The sequence below is a fragment of the Camelina sativa genome, chromosome 14, assembly GCF_030686135.1.
Source record: "Camelina sativa cultivar CO46 ecotype springtype chromosome 14, ASM3068613v1".
Classification (NCBI taxonomy): Eukaryota; Viridiplantae; Streptophyta; class Magnoliopsida; order Brassicales; family Brassicaceae; genus Camelina; species Camelina sativa.
Window position 1 is genome coordinate 19,617,250 of NC_141893.1, and position 15,701 is coordinate 19,632,950.

Below are 15,701 nucleotides of genomic sequence, written 5' to 3' on the forward strand. Positions count from 1 at the left end.
AAAGGGTTTGAGACATAAGCAAGGAGGAGTAGTTCAACAACAACAAGGTCAAGCCATCATGGAGCAACAAGCTATCCATGAGCAGAGACCAAGGCACATTGGTGCAGGAGATGCACCCAATACCCACAACCAAAGGGCTGAAATTGTGCCACCTTCAGTAGCAAACAATAACTTTGAGATCAAGAGTGGATTGATCTCAATGATACAAGCCAACAAGTTTCATGGGTTGCCAATGGAGGATCCACTAGATCATCTTGATGAGTTTGACAGAATATGTGGGCTCACTAAGATCAATGGAGTGAGTGAAGATGGATTCAAATTAAGGCTCTTCCCATTTTCTCTTGGAGACAAAGCTCACCTTTGGGAGAAGACTCTTCCTACTAGAGCTATCACCACATGGGATGCATGCAAGAAAGCTTTTCTGGCCAAGTTCTTCTCCAATGCAAGGACTGCTAGGTTGAGGAACGAAATTTCTGGGTTTGCTCAAAGGAATAATGAGAGCTTTTGTGAAGCTTGGGAGAGGTTTAAAGGATTCCAGACTCAGTGTCCTCACCATGGCTTCAGCAATGCGTCACTTCTAAGCACCTTGTATAGAGGAGTGCTTCCCAAGATACGAATGCTTCTTGATAAAGCCTCTAATGGCAACTTCCTCAACAAGAATGTGGAAGAAGGATGGGAATTGGTTGAGAATCTTGCTCAATCTGATGGCAATTATAATGAGGATTATGATAGGACCATCAGGAGCTCCTCAACTGATCAAGAGGACAAGTATAAGAAGGATTTGAAGATGGTCAATGAGAAACTTGACAAGATACTCCTCAGCCAGTCCAAGTCTATTCACTTCATTGGTGAAGAAGAAGCTCCAGTTCAAGAGAGGGAGCCTGAATTTGCTGAGTTGTGCTACATGCAAAACCAGGGAGGATTCAAAGGCTACAACCAAGGAGGTTTCAAAAACAACAATCTCTCTTATAGGAGCACCAATGTGGTCAATCCTCAAGACCAAGTCTATCCACCTCCTCAACCTCAACAACAGCAACAAAACTACATCCCCAAGCAACAACACCAAGTGTTCCAGCCCCAATTGTGTCCCCCGCCAGGGTTTCAGACTAACTAAGGCCAGGAACAAGACTTAAGAGCAATGATGCAACAGTTGTTGATTGGGCAAACACAAGGCAAGATTGAGGAAGCCAAGCAGTTTGCTGAGTTGAATCAAAGGCTCACATCACAGTACAATGATCTGAACATGAAGTTTGAAGGTCTCAACTCCAGAATGAAGTATATGGAGAGCAACATTGCCTCTACTTCAGCTCCTAAACCCAACCAACTCCCTGGAAAAGCTGTTCAAAATCCAAGGGAGTTCACTGCAAAAGCCATTCATATCTCTGATGAGGAAGTCACTGAGGACAATGAAGTCCAAGTTTGGGGGAATTCATTAGTTACTGAAGCCCCAAGTGATGTTTGTGCAAAGCAACTGGAGTCCGTTATTGCACTCGACCAGGTACTCGAACAGCCACTCGACCGAGTGCATGCTCGAGTGGTCGATCGAGTTGCAGACTCAGAAGCTGTCAAGCCTGCTAAGTACATTCCTCCTACTTACAAGCCACCTCTTCCATTCCCAGGACGTTTCAAGGCACAAAAGATTAAGGATCTTAGGGAAATCATTGAGAGAAAGGAGATGATGGCTAAGCAACAAGAAGAAGAGAGGGTTTTAAAGGTAGAAGCTGTGGTTGAGGAAGTGTTGGCCATATAAGAGATCACCATTGCTTACCAAGAAGAAGAGAGAGGACCTGCCTTGGAACAGTATGATCCATATCCTCTCTACAAAGACTTTTTGCTTGATTTGTCAAAGAAGAAGGCTGAACCTCAAGATGAGAAGGATCTTGAGGACCTTGGAGGAGTTATCATTCCAATCAAGCTGAAGGATCCAGGACCATTTTATCTGCCTTGCACACTTAGCTATCTCCACTACAACCAATGCCTTTGTGATTTGGGAGCTTCAACAAGTGTGATGCCATACTCCATAGCACAAAAGCTTGGGAGAACTGATTTCAAGTCCACCAGCTTTCATATATGTCTAGCTGATGGGTCAAACAAGGAGATAGTTGGAAGGTTGGAGAATGTCCCAGTCAAGATAGGGAAGGCAAGGGTTCACACTGATTTTGTGGTATTGGAGATGGACAAGGAACCTGAAGATCCAATCATTCTTGGAAGGCCATTCCTAGCAACTGTTGGAGCAGTTATTGATGTCAAAGAGGGTCTTGTGACCTTGAACATTGCTGAAGATATATCCATGAAGTTTAATATCTATAACCCAACCAACCTTCCTACCATTGATGATCAACCTTTTACTATCAAGGACAAAGGAGGTCAAGAAGGTTCAAGTGGTGAAGCATCTCCAAAGGCTAAGCTTTCCTTTCAAGATGATTCTGTGGAATAGCTTAAGAGGTCAGTTCAAGAGTTGACTAGTATGGTTGAGGATCTTCAAGTTAAGCTGAACAAGAGGTCCTTAAAGAAAGCAAGACCAAGGCTCAAAATCAAGAAGAAACATGGTTTGTGTGTTAAGGGCGAGGTGATCAAGGATCAACTTCACAGTGATCAAGAGGTTCCAGGGAGGATTTCATCACCTCCTTGGTATCTAAACAAGGCTTAAGAAGGCAACCAAAGTCAAGCTTAGTGACTTTAAACAAGCTCACTAGGGAGGAAGTCCCTAAGGTATCCTTTGTAAATATGGTTTATTTTCCTTGTAGTTTTGATGTGTTTTCTTTTATATTTGTGTTGGACAGGCCTTTAGGTGAAAATGTAGTTGGGTAAGGAGAGTTTTAGACTTGGAGAAGGAGACTCGCAAGCCCACTCGACCTACCCACGAGAGGTACTCGACCGAGCTAGGAAGGAATTGAGGCCCATTTGATCTTCAAATCGCTAGAACGATCGAGTGGAGGGAAGAACAAGAAGAAAAATTTTGAAATTTCAAAATTTAGTCAAGGTGCTCGACCGTGTACAGTCGAGTGTGGGGTCGAGTGGCAGCAAAAAGCAGGTCAAAGATTCCCATTTCAAATTTGAATGGTATGGACGCTCCACCCTTGTCTCTTTGTCCCCTTAGCTTCTTTATATAGACCTTGCACGAAATTATACCTCTCACATTCTCTCATTTGCTCAAAACCATTGAATTCAAGTTTTAAAGTCTCTCTCATAGCTTATCTTTTGCTCAAGCTTAGTTCTTTCAAGTTTTTGGTTCACTAACCTATTAACTTTGAGCTTTGAGTCTATTCCCTTCAGTTCTATTTGAAAAATGTCTTCAAGAATCACTAGGAAGTCTCAACAAACCGCTGCAACCTCTATGGAACGTCATGATGCTAGCCTTGAATCAAGAGGAGAAGCTGGAAGGGCCAGTCGACGCCCCACTCGATCATGCACTCGACCGAGTGGTGGATCGAGCAGCCGGTCGAGCCAGATGCCGCGTCCAAGGAGAGAGAGAGTTGAGGAAGATCCTGAGAGGACTGAAAGTGAGGAGGAAAGGGAGTCAACTCTCAATGAGTTCATGAGGAGAGACAAGGCCAAAGGGAAGAGGCCAGCAGTTGAGGTTGAACAAGAGGAGAGTGAGAATGAGAGTGAGGAAGAAAGTGAAAAAGAAGAGATAGAGGATGATGGAGAAGCTGAGTCCTGTGGGTTGTCAAAGAGGCAACTCTATGATGCTTTCATGAGAATGGAGTTCTTAGGGACTAGATATCCACACAAGGAAACCATGGAGAAGCTAGCCATTGGTGAAGATGTGGAGTATCTGTTTGAGAAGAGCAACCTAACTAAGTTTATGGGGCTTTGCATGGAGGGCTACAAAGAAGAGAGTTGTGAGTTTCTAGCCACAGTCAAGCTGCATACATATGCAAGGAAGGATGCTGAGTTTGGAGCTGGTCACATTGCTTTCACAATCAAGGGGAAAAGGTATGAACTTTCAATGAAGAAGATAGCCAATGTGTTTGGTTTTGAGGTTGGGAGCAATAGGAGTTTGATGATTCTAAGAGAAGAGCTCTATTTTGTGTGGGAAACCATTGGGGACAACAAATACTACTCATCCTCCAATTCCAAGAGTTCAAGGATAAGGAGCCCAGTCCTAAGGTACTTCCACAAAGCTCTTGCCAACACCTTCTTTGCTAGGAAGGAAACTGGGAACATTAATGAGGGAGAGCTAAAGATGATTGATTTGGCTCTCAATGGAGTCATCTTCCAAGCAAGAAATGGTACCATCATTCTTGGGAGCACTGTGGAGACTGACCTAGCAATGGTGCTCATTGACCACATGATTTACTTGAGAAGTTGGGTAGGCAAGTTGGAGAATAAAGGATCAAGAGGAGCACTAACCATTGGAGGCATCATTACTCCAATCCTACAAGCTGCTAAGGTTCCACTTAGAGGAGAAAGGGTTTCACCAAGATGGATTGACTCTAGCTACCTCACCTCTACTCTCATCCTAGCCAAGGAGATGCATCAAGGGAATCACATTTTCAACTTTGAACTTCCAACACTTGGGAAAAAGCAACTGATTTTGCCTAACCAAGAGTTCACCACCATTCAAGAAGGAGCCAACATTGACTTTTGGCCAGCTGAGGAGCATTTGTTTGATGGGATAGTTCAACTTAGAGTTGATGAAGCTGGAGATGTGCAAATGGCTGATGGGGAGGAGCAATTTTACTTTGAGGATTATGAGCTCAACCCAAGAGATAGTAGAGGAGTGAGGGAGGCTACCAAGAGATTTACCCTTTTGCAAAAATGGAACAAATGGCATGGGAAGAGGTTTGATAAGCTGAAGAAGAAGGTGACCAACATGGCTAAGTCTATCAAGGGCTTAAAGAAGGAGATTGCTGAGTTGAAGAGTGGGAATTCTTCACCTACACCATCAAGCCCTTTGAGGAGGAGTAGCTCAACTAGAGCACTTTCTAGAGTTACGAACCCTGTGGAACCAGCTAGGGCTTCAATGTATGAGCCAAATCAGAGGAAGAGGAGCTCAAGTACCCGAGAACAACCATTTTCAAGGTACTCGACCGGGTCACTCGAGCACCCACTCGACCGAGCACCTCCAATGCACTCGGTCGAGTTCCAGCCCAGATCAACCTATGGCTTCCCACCTCCAGCTGCTTATCCAGGATATCTAGGTTACCCTCCCATCCCACCCCAGTACTTCATGGATCCAGCACTCTACCAGCAGTTCTACCAGCTGCAAGGTCAACATTTTGACACTCGTGGTCCAGCTCGACCCCCCCACTCGAGCACGTACTCGACCGAGTCCCGGTCGATTCCCATCGTCGAGCTGCCCCAATCTCCACCTCCAAGTCACCAGCAAGACCCCAACTACTCCTATGACAGCATGCAGATGGATGTGGACAACTACTTCCACAATCCCTAAGGTACCACTATCACCTTCACTTGTAGATATCATTGCATTTGACATTGTGTTTTGTTTTTTGTTTTTAATCTTGAATCCTCAATCAAATTTCTTTCACACAGGGACTGTGTGATTTAAGTTTGGGGGAGGGTTTGAGATAGCATTTGACATTGTGTTTTGTGATTCTTATTTCAAATTTTTAGCATCATCATGTTAATACTTGCATAGCATCTAAGGCATAGAAAAACCCTAAAAATTTGAAAATTTTTTGCAAAAATCTTTATAAAAAAAGAGTGTTCATGTAGTTTGCACTGCACATTAGGATCTTGTTTAGCATGTTTCATGTAGGATTGTAAAGTATTTGCATTAGGGATCTATGATGAGTATTCCCTTGTTAGCTTGTTTATTCACTAGACTAGGATCAATGCCCAAGTTAATAGTACTTTGATGCTAGTTGAGTGGTTAGAAGAATAAGATTGAACCAAGCCTTGAATTCCTACATTGCATTTGGTCTAAATTGAAGCATGTTGAGATTTGAAACCATTTTCTATTTATAAGAACCTAATATTGACTTTCAATTATCAATGTGTGCATTGCTTTAAACTCATGGATACCATATACATATTTGGATCATCTTCTTCCTTTTTACCACTCTTGTTGATCCAAGTAGCTGATTTCCTCATTAAGAATCAGTTCCCCTACCCCTAAACCAAACCTTCTTTCAAGCCATGTTTATTCTTGTGTGTGTGAGGCCTATTTTTGGGATTGAGCTTGGTAGAAAGTGTTAGGTTTGAACTGACAAGAGTAAAGCCTTGTGTAGTTCTAGTTTGCATTTTTCAAACTAGATAGGACTAGGTGGTTCACTTGTTGGGTTTGGGACTTGGCTATTATGAAAAGAAAAGAGGAAAAAGAGAAAGAAAAGGTTAGAGTCTTTAGGAGGGGAATGTGTTTAAGTAAATTTAAAGTCTAGTGAAAGAATGGGAAGAATAAGGTTGTTTAAAGATGGTTCTAGTTAAAGAAAAGAAAGAAAGAAAAGAGAAGTCTAGCAAAATGCTTATATGTCTTAAGAATAAGAAGAAAAGAGAACCATAGCAAATAAGTAAGAATCCCCCATTCCACTAGAAAGATCAAATAAGAAACCTCTCCTAAGACTTTAAAACCAAAAGAGAAAAGGGTGAAAAAGAAGAAAAGAAGTTAAAGGGTAGCACTAGGATCAATTGGGTTTAGATTGATAGGATAAACACTTTGGGTGCCTTTGGGTAGACAAGGTTTTGTTCTTGTATGTGTCTAAGTGTTCTTACCTTTAGCATTCTTCTAAAGCTCAATCCATTTTTTATGAGAGAACCTTGATATTGATAAGCCCTACTCTAAAAAGAGACCATCATTGTCTCTAAACCTTTTACTGCCAAGCCAAATGAGTTTAAGCATTGCACATAATTGATTCATGTTCTTGATTAATTAATGTTAAAGGAAATGGTTGATTTGAATGCATGTGGACATCTAAGGCTCAAATCAGTGAAGGTTGTGATATGCTTGTCTAAAGTCTTTAAGTATAGCTCATTCAACTTGCATCATAGTACTAGTAACTTGGACATTGATTCTAGATAGTCTATTTGCAAGCTTTAGGAGCTTAGATCCCACTTTCAAACCTCACCTACCTTCTTTTGTCTTGATTATTTGCTTGAGGGCAAGCAAAGACTAAGTTTGGGGGTGTTGATGTTCATATATTTTACCTTGTTTTCCCTTAGTTTATTCACAACTTTTGCATCTTTTGCTATCCATTTAGGCCATTATTGTGTAGCTTTAGGACTAATCATGCATTAGAGTATAGTTGCATTGTATTTGCATCTTTTCATGCATAAACAGGTGATTTTGGAGCTTAAGGAGCATGGAAGCAATGCTGAGGAGAAGTGAAGCAATCCTGAGGAGAAAACAAGAGAGTTAAGGCTGTAGAATCAAGGTCCGGAGTCCAACTCGACCGCACCACTCGACCACCACTCGATCGTGTGATGAGGAGGAATCGACCGAGTGGAGAATGCACGAGAGAAGCCAGCTCGACCAGCCACTCGACCGAGCACTGGTCAAGTTGACCGAGCTGTTGACTGCTTTGACTTTTTGTATTTTTAGGGCTTCCACCTCATCTCCTATATAAGGCCCTTGTACCTGCAGCCACCAAAGAGTCCAGCTTTTTAGAGAGTCTAAAACCTAGTTTTTACCTTTTTTAGATTTTATTCCTTTTGCACTTTCTTTTATTTTTATATTTTGTACTTGTTTGAGAGAGAAAGACTAGGTTCTTATATTTTGTTTGTTTCATAACTTTCAAAGTATTAAGATTTCGAGTTTTATTCCTTCATCAATATTGTAGATCTCTGTTTCATCTTTCTAATGATGCAAGTTTCATTATTTTCTGGGTTTTTGACATATTTCACCATGTGTTCTTGTGAGTAGTTTGTTTAGGACCTTGAGGATGGGCTAGGCTGGGTTGATCTTGTGGTTTGTTTGATTTGGTCAAGCTTGATTGTTGTAGATCTCTTCTAGGCTAGATGATCTTAATGCTGATCCTATATCTGAGAAGGTAGGGTTTGATTTCAAGCATCTTAGCATCACACCAATGTCTAAGGAGCATAGATAAGGCTAGATCTAGAGCTTACCATTAGGCTTGCTAAGAGATTAGAAGTCTTGTTTGGTTTGAGATGTATTGCTTAATGCCTGCTTGTGTAGATTCTTTACTTTGTGAGAACAAGTCTAGAAATGCATAGGTTTGATTGTTTCTTGCCATGAGAGTGGATTAAACATGTATTAGAATAGTATGTCTAGAGATCAGCTCAATGTTTGCTTGAGATTTTTTGACCAAGTTAGATAACCACATTGATTAGCTCAGCCCATGAATCCCTCCTCAAGGCCTTCTTTGTTTATTGAAATCTTAGTCTAAATATCATTGCTTGCTTGTTGTTTAATTAGTTTTAGCATTGCTCTGTTTTTCTTGTGTTGCTCTGTTTTCACGTTTAAGTCTAGCTCGACCACGTTCTCGACCTACACTCGGTCGAGTGCTGCTCGAGTTCATCCCCAGAACTTGTGTTTTTGATTTGTGATTGTCTTGTTTCATTCCTGTTTCATTTCCATTGCATTCACGTAGTTTCCTGTTCATTACTTGTCTTGCATTAGTTCATTAGCATAGTGTCTATCTCTGTTCTAGTTTCATTATAGCTTTAATTTGTCTGTTCTGTTTGCATTTAGTATCTTGTTCTAGTTGTTTTTACTTTCTGCATTTCATATCTCATTTTAGGATTGTTAGTGACAAACAATCTTTACAATTGGCTTGACTTAGACTCATATGCACATCTTAATTGTTCGCAATCACTCAGATAGGATTGACACCTCTTATACTGCAACTGCATAAGGGGAATTGAAACACCCTGACTTCTATTCATTCCATACATCATCATTCCATACATCTTTCTTTCACCACACCACAAAGAAAGTCAGTTTCAATTTGGCGTCGTTGCCCAGTTTCAAACTCGTATAATTAGTCAAATGCATTGAATTGTTACATATTTTGACCCTAGAAAGAGTAACATAGCTGTGTACTGCGTCGAATCAATGTTTTCTCTCGGTTTTAGCCTGTTTTCTTGGTTTAATCCTGTTTTGGGATAAAACGGATTTAAGTGTTGTCTAAACACTCTAAATTGATCCTGAACTCTTACAATTAGTCAAATATACTAAATTGTCACACATTATGACGCTAGAAACAGTAACAAAGCTGTTTACTGCTTCGAATCAATGTTTTCTCGGTTTTAGCCTGTTTCGGGACAAAATGGGTAAAAGTGGTGTCTAAACACTCCAAATTCAACCCGAACTCGTATAATTAGTCAAATGCATTGGATTGTTACATATTTTGACCCTAGAAAGAGTAACATAGCTCTGTACTGCTTCGAATCAATCTTTTCTCGCGGTTTTAGCCTGTTTTCTTGGTTTAATCCTGTTTTGGGATAAAACGGGTTCAAGTGTTGTCTAAACACTCCAAATTCATCCCGAAATCTTGCAATTAGTTAATGCATTGGATCATCCCACATTCTGACCCTAGAAACAGTAACAAAGCTGTTTACTGCTTCAAATCAATGTTTTCTCGGTTTTAGCCTGTTTCGGGACAAAATGGGTAGAAGTGGTGTCTAAACACTCCAAATTCAACCCGAACTCTTATAATTAGTCAAATTTATTGGATTGTTACATATGTTTACCATAGAAAGAGTTACATAGCTGTTTACAGCTTCAAATCATTGTTTTCTCTCGGTTTTAGTCTGTTTTCTCGGTTTAAGCCTGTTTTGGGATAAAACGTGTTTAAGTGTTTTCTAAACACTCCAAATTTATCCCGAACTCTTACAATTAGTCAAATGCATTAAATTGTCACACATTCTGACCCTAGAAACAGTAACAAAGCTGATTACTGCTTCGAATCAATGTTTTATCGGTTTTAGCCTGTTTCGGGACAAAATGGGTAAAAGCGGTGTCTAAACACTCCAAATTCAACCCGAACTCGTATAATTAGTCAAATGCATTGGATTGTTACATATTTTGACCCTAGATAGAGTAACATAGCTGTGTACTGCATCGAATCAATGTTTTCTCTGGGTTTTAGCCTGTTTTCTTGGTTTAATGCTGTTTTGGGATAAAACGGGTTTAAGTGTTGTCTAAACACTCTAAATTGATCCTGAACTCTTACAATTAGTCAAATATACTAAATTGTCACACATTATGACGCTAGAAACAGTAACAAAGCTGTTTACTGCTTCGAATCAATGTTTTCTCGGTTTTAGCCTGTTTCGGGACAAAATGGGTAAAAGTGGTGTCTAAACACTCCAAATTCAACCCGAACTCGTATAATTAGTCAAATGCATTGGATTGTTACATATTTTGACCCTAGAAAGAGTAACATAGCTCTGTACTGCTTCGAATCAATGTTTTCTTGCGGTTTTAGCCTGTTTTCTCGGTTTAAGCATGTTTTGTGATAAAACGGGTTCAAGTGTTGTCTAAACACTCCAAATTCATCCCGAAATCTTGCAATTAGTTAAATGCATTGGATCGTCCCACATTCTGACCCTAGAAACAGTAACAAAGCTGTTTACTGCTTCAAATCAATGTTTTCTCGGTTTTAGCCTGTTTCGGGACAAAATGGGTAAAAGTGGTGTCTAAACACTCCAAATTCAACCCGAACTCTTATAATTAGTCAAATTTATTGGATTGTTACATATTTTGACCATAGAAAGAGTTACATAGCTGTTTACGGCTTCGAATCATTGTTTTCTCTCGGTTTTAGTCTGTTTTCTCGGTTTAAGCCTGTTTTGGGATAAAACGTGTTTAAGTGTTTTCTAAACACTCCAAATTTATCCCGAACTCTTACAATTAGTCAAATGCATTAAATTGTCACACATTCTGACCTTAGAAACAGTAACAAAGCTGTTTACTGCTTCGAATCAATGTTTTATCGGTTTTAGCCTGTTTCGGGACAAAATGGGTAAAAGCGGTGTCTAAACACTCCAAATTCAACCCGAACTCGTATAATTAGTCAAATGCATTGGATAGTTACATATTTTGACCCTAGAAAGAGTAACAAAGCTGTGTACTGCTTCGAATCAATGTTTTCTCTCGGTTTTAGCCTGTTTTTTTGGTTTAATCCTGTTTTGGGATAAAACGGGTTTAAGTGTTGTCTAAACACTCTAAATTGATCCTGAACTCTTACAATTAGTCAAATATATTAAATTGTCACACATTCTGACGCTAGAAACAGTAACAAAGCTGTTTACTGCTTCGAATCAATGTTTTCTCGGTTTTAGCCTGTTTCGGGACAAAATGGGTAAAAGTGGTGGCTAAACACTCCAAATTCAACCCGAACTCTTATAATTAGTCAAACGCATTGGATTGTTACATATTTTGACCCTAGAAAGAGTAACATAGCTGTATACTGCTTCGAATCAATGTTTTCTCTCGGTTTTAGCCTGTTTTCTTGGTTTAATCCTGTTTTGGGATAAAGCGGGTTTAAGTGTTGTCTAAACACTCTAAATTGATCGTGAACTCTTACAATTAGTCAAATGCATTAAATTGTCACACATTCTGACCCTAGAAACAGTAACAAAGCTGATTACTGCTTCGAATCAATGTTTTATCGGTTTTAGCCTGTTTCGGGACAAAATGGGTAAAAGCGGTGTCTAAACACTCCAAATTCAACCCGAACTCGTATAATTAGTCAAATGCATTGGATTGTTACATATTTTGACCCTAGAAAGAGTAACATAGCTGTGTACTGCATCGAATCAATGTTTTCTCTGGGTTTTAGCCTGTTTTCTTGGTTTAATGCTGTTTTGGGATAAAACGGGTTTAAGTGTTGTCTAAACACTCTAAATTGATCCTGAACTCTTACAATTAGTCAAATATACTAAATTGTCACACATTATGACGCTAGAAACAGTAACAAAGCTGTTTACTGCTTCGAATCAATGTTTTCTCGGTTTTAGCCTGTTTCGGGACAAAATGGGTAAAAGTGGTGTCTAAACACTCCAAATTCAACCCGAACTCGTATAATTAGTCAAATGCATTGGATTGTTACATATTTTGACCCTAGAAAGAGTAACATAGCTCTGTACTGCTTCGAATCAATGTTTTCTTGCGGTTTTAGCCTGTTTTCTCGGTTTAAGCATGTTTTGTGATAAAACGGGTTCAAGTGTTGTCTAAACACTCCAAATTCATCCCGAAATCTTGCAATTAGTTAAATGCATTGGATCGTCCCACATTCTGACCCTAGAAACAGTAACAAAGCTGTTTACTGCTTCAAATCAATGTTTTCTCGGTTTTAGCCTGTTTCGGGACAAAATGGGTAAAAGTGGTGTCTAAACACTCCAAATTCAACCCGAACTCTTATAATTAGTCAAATTTATTGGATTGTTACATATTTTGACCATAGAAAGAGTTACATAGCTGTTTACGGCTTCGAATCATTGTTTTCTCTCGGTTTTAGTCTGTTTTCTCGGTTTAAGCCTGTTTTGGGATAAAACGTGTTTAAGTGTTTTCTAAACACTCCAAATTTATCCCGAACTCTTACAATTAGTCAAATGCATTAAATTGTCACACATTCTGACCTTAGAAACAGTAACAAAGCTGTTTACTGCTTCGAATCAATGTTTTATCGGTTTTAGCCTGTTTCGGGACAAAATGGGTAAAAGCGGTGTCTAAACACTCCAAATTCAACCCGAACTCGTATAATTAGTCAAATGCATTGGATAGTTACATATTTTGACCCTAGAAAGAGTAACAAAGCTGTGTACTGCTTCGAATCAATGTTTTCTCTCGGTTTTAGCCTGTTTTTTTGGTTTAATCCTGTTTTGGGATAAAACGGGTTTAAGTGTTGTCTAAACACTCTAAATTGATCCTGAACTCTTACAATTAGTCAAATATATTAAATTGTCACACATTCTGACGCTAGAAACAGTAACAAAGCTGTTTACTGCTTCGAATCAATGTTTTCTCGGTTTTAGCCTGTTTCGGGACAAAATGGGTAAAAGTGGTGGCTAAACACTCCAAATTCAACCCGAACTCTTATAATTAGTCAAACGCATTGGATTGTTACATATTTTGACCCTAGAAAGAGTAACATAGCTGTATACTGCTTCGAATCAATGTTTTCTCTCGGTTTTAGCCTGTTTTCTTGGTTTAATCCTGTTTTGGGATAAAGCGGGTTTAAGTGTTGTCTAAACACTCTAAATTGATCGTGAACTCTTACAGTTAGTCAATTGCATTGGATTGTCAAATACTCTGATCCTAAAAACAGTAACAAAGCTGTTTACTGCTTCGAATCAATGTTTGGTTTTAGCCTGTTTCGGGACAAAATGGGTAAAAGTGGTGTCTAAACACTCCAAATTCAATCCGAACTCTTATAATTGGTCAAATGCATTGGATTGTTACATATTCTGATACTAGAAACAGTAACAAAGCTGTTTACTGCTTCGAATCAATGTTTTATCGGTTTTAGCCTATTTCGGGACAAAATGAGTAAAAGCGGTGTCTAAACACTCCAAATTCAACCCGAACTCGTATAATTAGTCAAATGCATTGGATTGTTACATATTTTGACCCTAGAAAGAGTAACATAGCTCTGTACTGCTTCGAATCAATGTGTTCTTGCGGTTTTAGCCTGTTTTCTCGGTTTAAGCATGTTTTGGGATAAAACGGGTTCAAGTGTTGTCTAAACACTCCAAATTCATCCCGAAATCTTGCAATTAGTTAAATGCATTGGATCGTCCCACATTCTGACCCTAGAAACAGTAACAAAGCTGTTTACTGCTTCAAATCAATGTTTTCTCGGTTTTAGCCTGTTTCGGGACAAAATGGGTAGAAGTGGTGTCTAAACACTCCAAATTCAACCCGAACTCTTATAATTAGTCAAATTTATTGGATTGTTACATATTTTGACCATAGAAAGAGTTACATAGCTGTTTACGGCTTCGAATCATTGTTTTCTCTCGGTTTTAGTCTGTTTTCTCGGTTTAAGCCTGTTTTGGGATAAAACGTGTTTAAGTGTTTTCTAAACACTCCAAATTTATCCCGAACTCTTACAATTAGTCAAATGCATTAAATTGTCACACATTCTGACCCTAGAAACAGTAACAAAGCTGATTACTGCTTCGAATCAATGTTTTATCGGTTTTAGCCTGTTTCGGGACAAAATGGGTAAAAGCGGTGTCTAAACACTCCAAATTCAACCCGAACTCGTATAATTAGTCAAATGCATTGGATTGTTACATATTTTGACCCTAGATAGAGTAACATAGCTGTGTACTGCATCGAATCAATGTTTTCTCAGGGTTTTAGCCTGTTTTCTTGGTTTAATGCTGTTTTGGGATAAAACGGGTTTAAGTGTTGTCTAAACACTCTAAATTGATCCTGAACTCTTACAATTAGTCAAATATACTAAATTGTCACACATTATGACGCTAGAAACAGTAACAAAGCTGTTTACTGCTTCGAATCAATGTTTTCTCGGTTTTAGCCTGTTTCGGGACAAAATGGGTAAAAGTGGTGTCTAAACACTCCAAATTCAACCCGAACTCGTATAATTAGTCAAATGCATTGGATTGTTACATATTTTGACCCTAGAAAGAGTAACATAGCTCTGTACTGCTTCGAATCAATGTTTTCTTGCGGTTTTAGCCTGTTTTCTCGGTTTAAGCATGTTTTGTGATAAAACGGGTTCAAGTGTTGTCTAAACACTCCAAATTCATCCCGAAATCTTGCAATTAGTTAAATGCATTGGATCGTCCCACATTCTGACCCTAGAAACAGTAACAAAGCTGTTTACTGCTTCAAATCAATGTTTTCTCGGTTTTAGCCTGTTTCGGGACAAAATGGGTAAAAGTGGTGTCTAAACACTCCAAATTCAACCCGAACTCTTATAATTAGTCAAATTTATTGGATTGTTACATATTTTGACCATAGAAAGAGTTACATAGCTGTTTACGGCTTCGAATCATTGTTTTCTCTCGGTTTTAGTCTGTTTTCTCGGTTTAAGCCTGTTTTGGGATAAAACGTGTTTAAGTGTTTTCTAAACACTCCAAATTTATCCCGAACTCTTACAATTAGTCAAATGCATTAAATTGTCACACATTCTGACCTTAGAAACAGTAACAAAGCTGTTTACTGCTTCGAATCAATGTTTTATCGGTTTTAGCCTGTTTCGGGACAAAATGGGTAAAAGCGGTGTCTAAACACTCCAAATTCAACCCGAACTCGTATAATTAGTCAAATGCATTGGATAGTTACATATTTTGACCCTAGAAAGAGTAACAAAGCTGTGTACTGCTTCGAATCAATGTTTTCTCTCGGTTTTAGCCTGTTTTTTTGGTTTAATCCTGTTTTGGGATAAAACGGGTTTAAGTGTTGTCTAAACACTCTAAATTGATCCTGAACTCTTACAATTAGTCAAATATATTAAATTGTCACACATTCTGACGCTAGAAACAGTAACAAAGCTGTTTACTGCTTCGAATCAATGTTTTCTCGGTTTTAGCCTGTTTCGGGACAAAATGGGTAAAAGTGGTGGCTAAACACTCCAAATTCAACCCGAACTCTTATAATTAGTCAAACGCATTGGATTGTTACATATTTTGACCCTAGAAAGAGTAACATAGCTGTATACTGCTTCGAATCAATGTTTTCTCTCGGTTTTAGCCTGTTTTCTTGGTTTAATCCTGTTTTGGGATAAAGCGGGTTTAAGTGTTGTCTAAACACTCTAAATTGATCGTGAACTCTTACAATTAGTCAAATGCATTAAATTGTC

At 39.0% G+C, this 15,701-nt stretch overlaps 1 non-coding gene across 1 annotated transcript; it reads right to left on the reverse strand.

Annotated features, from left to right (window-relative positions):
- Positions 1-454: 454 nt before the first annotated feature.
- Positions 455-561, reverse strand: LOC147928442 (small nucleolar RNA R71). Its single transcript, XR_015581066.1, has one exon. It is a non-coding gene; the product is annotated as a small nucleolar RNA R71 (small nucleolar RNA).
- Positions 562-15,701: the final 15,140 nt, after the last annotated feature.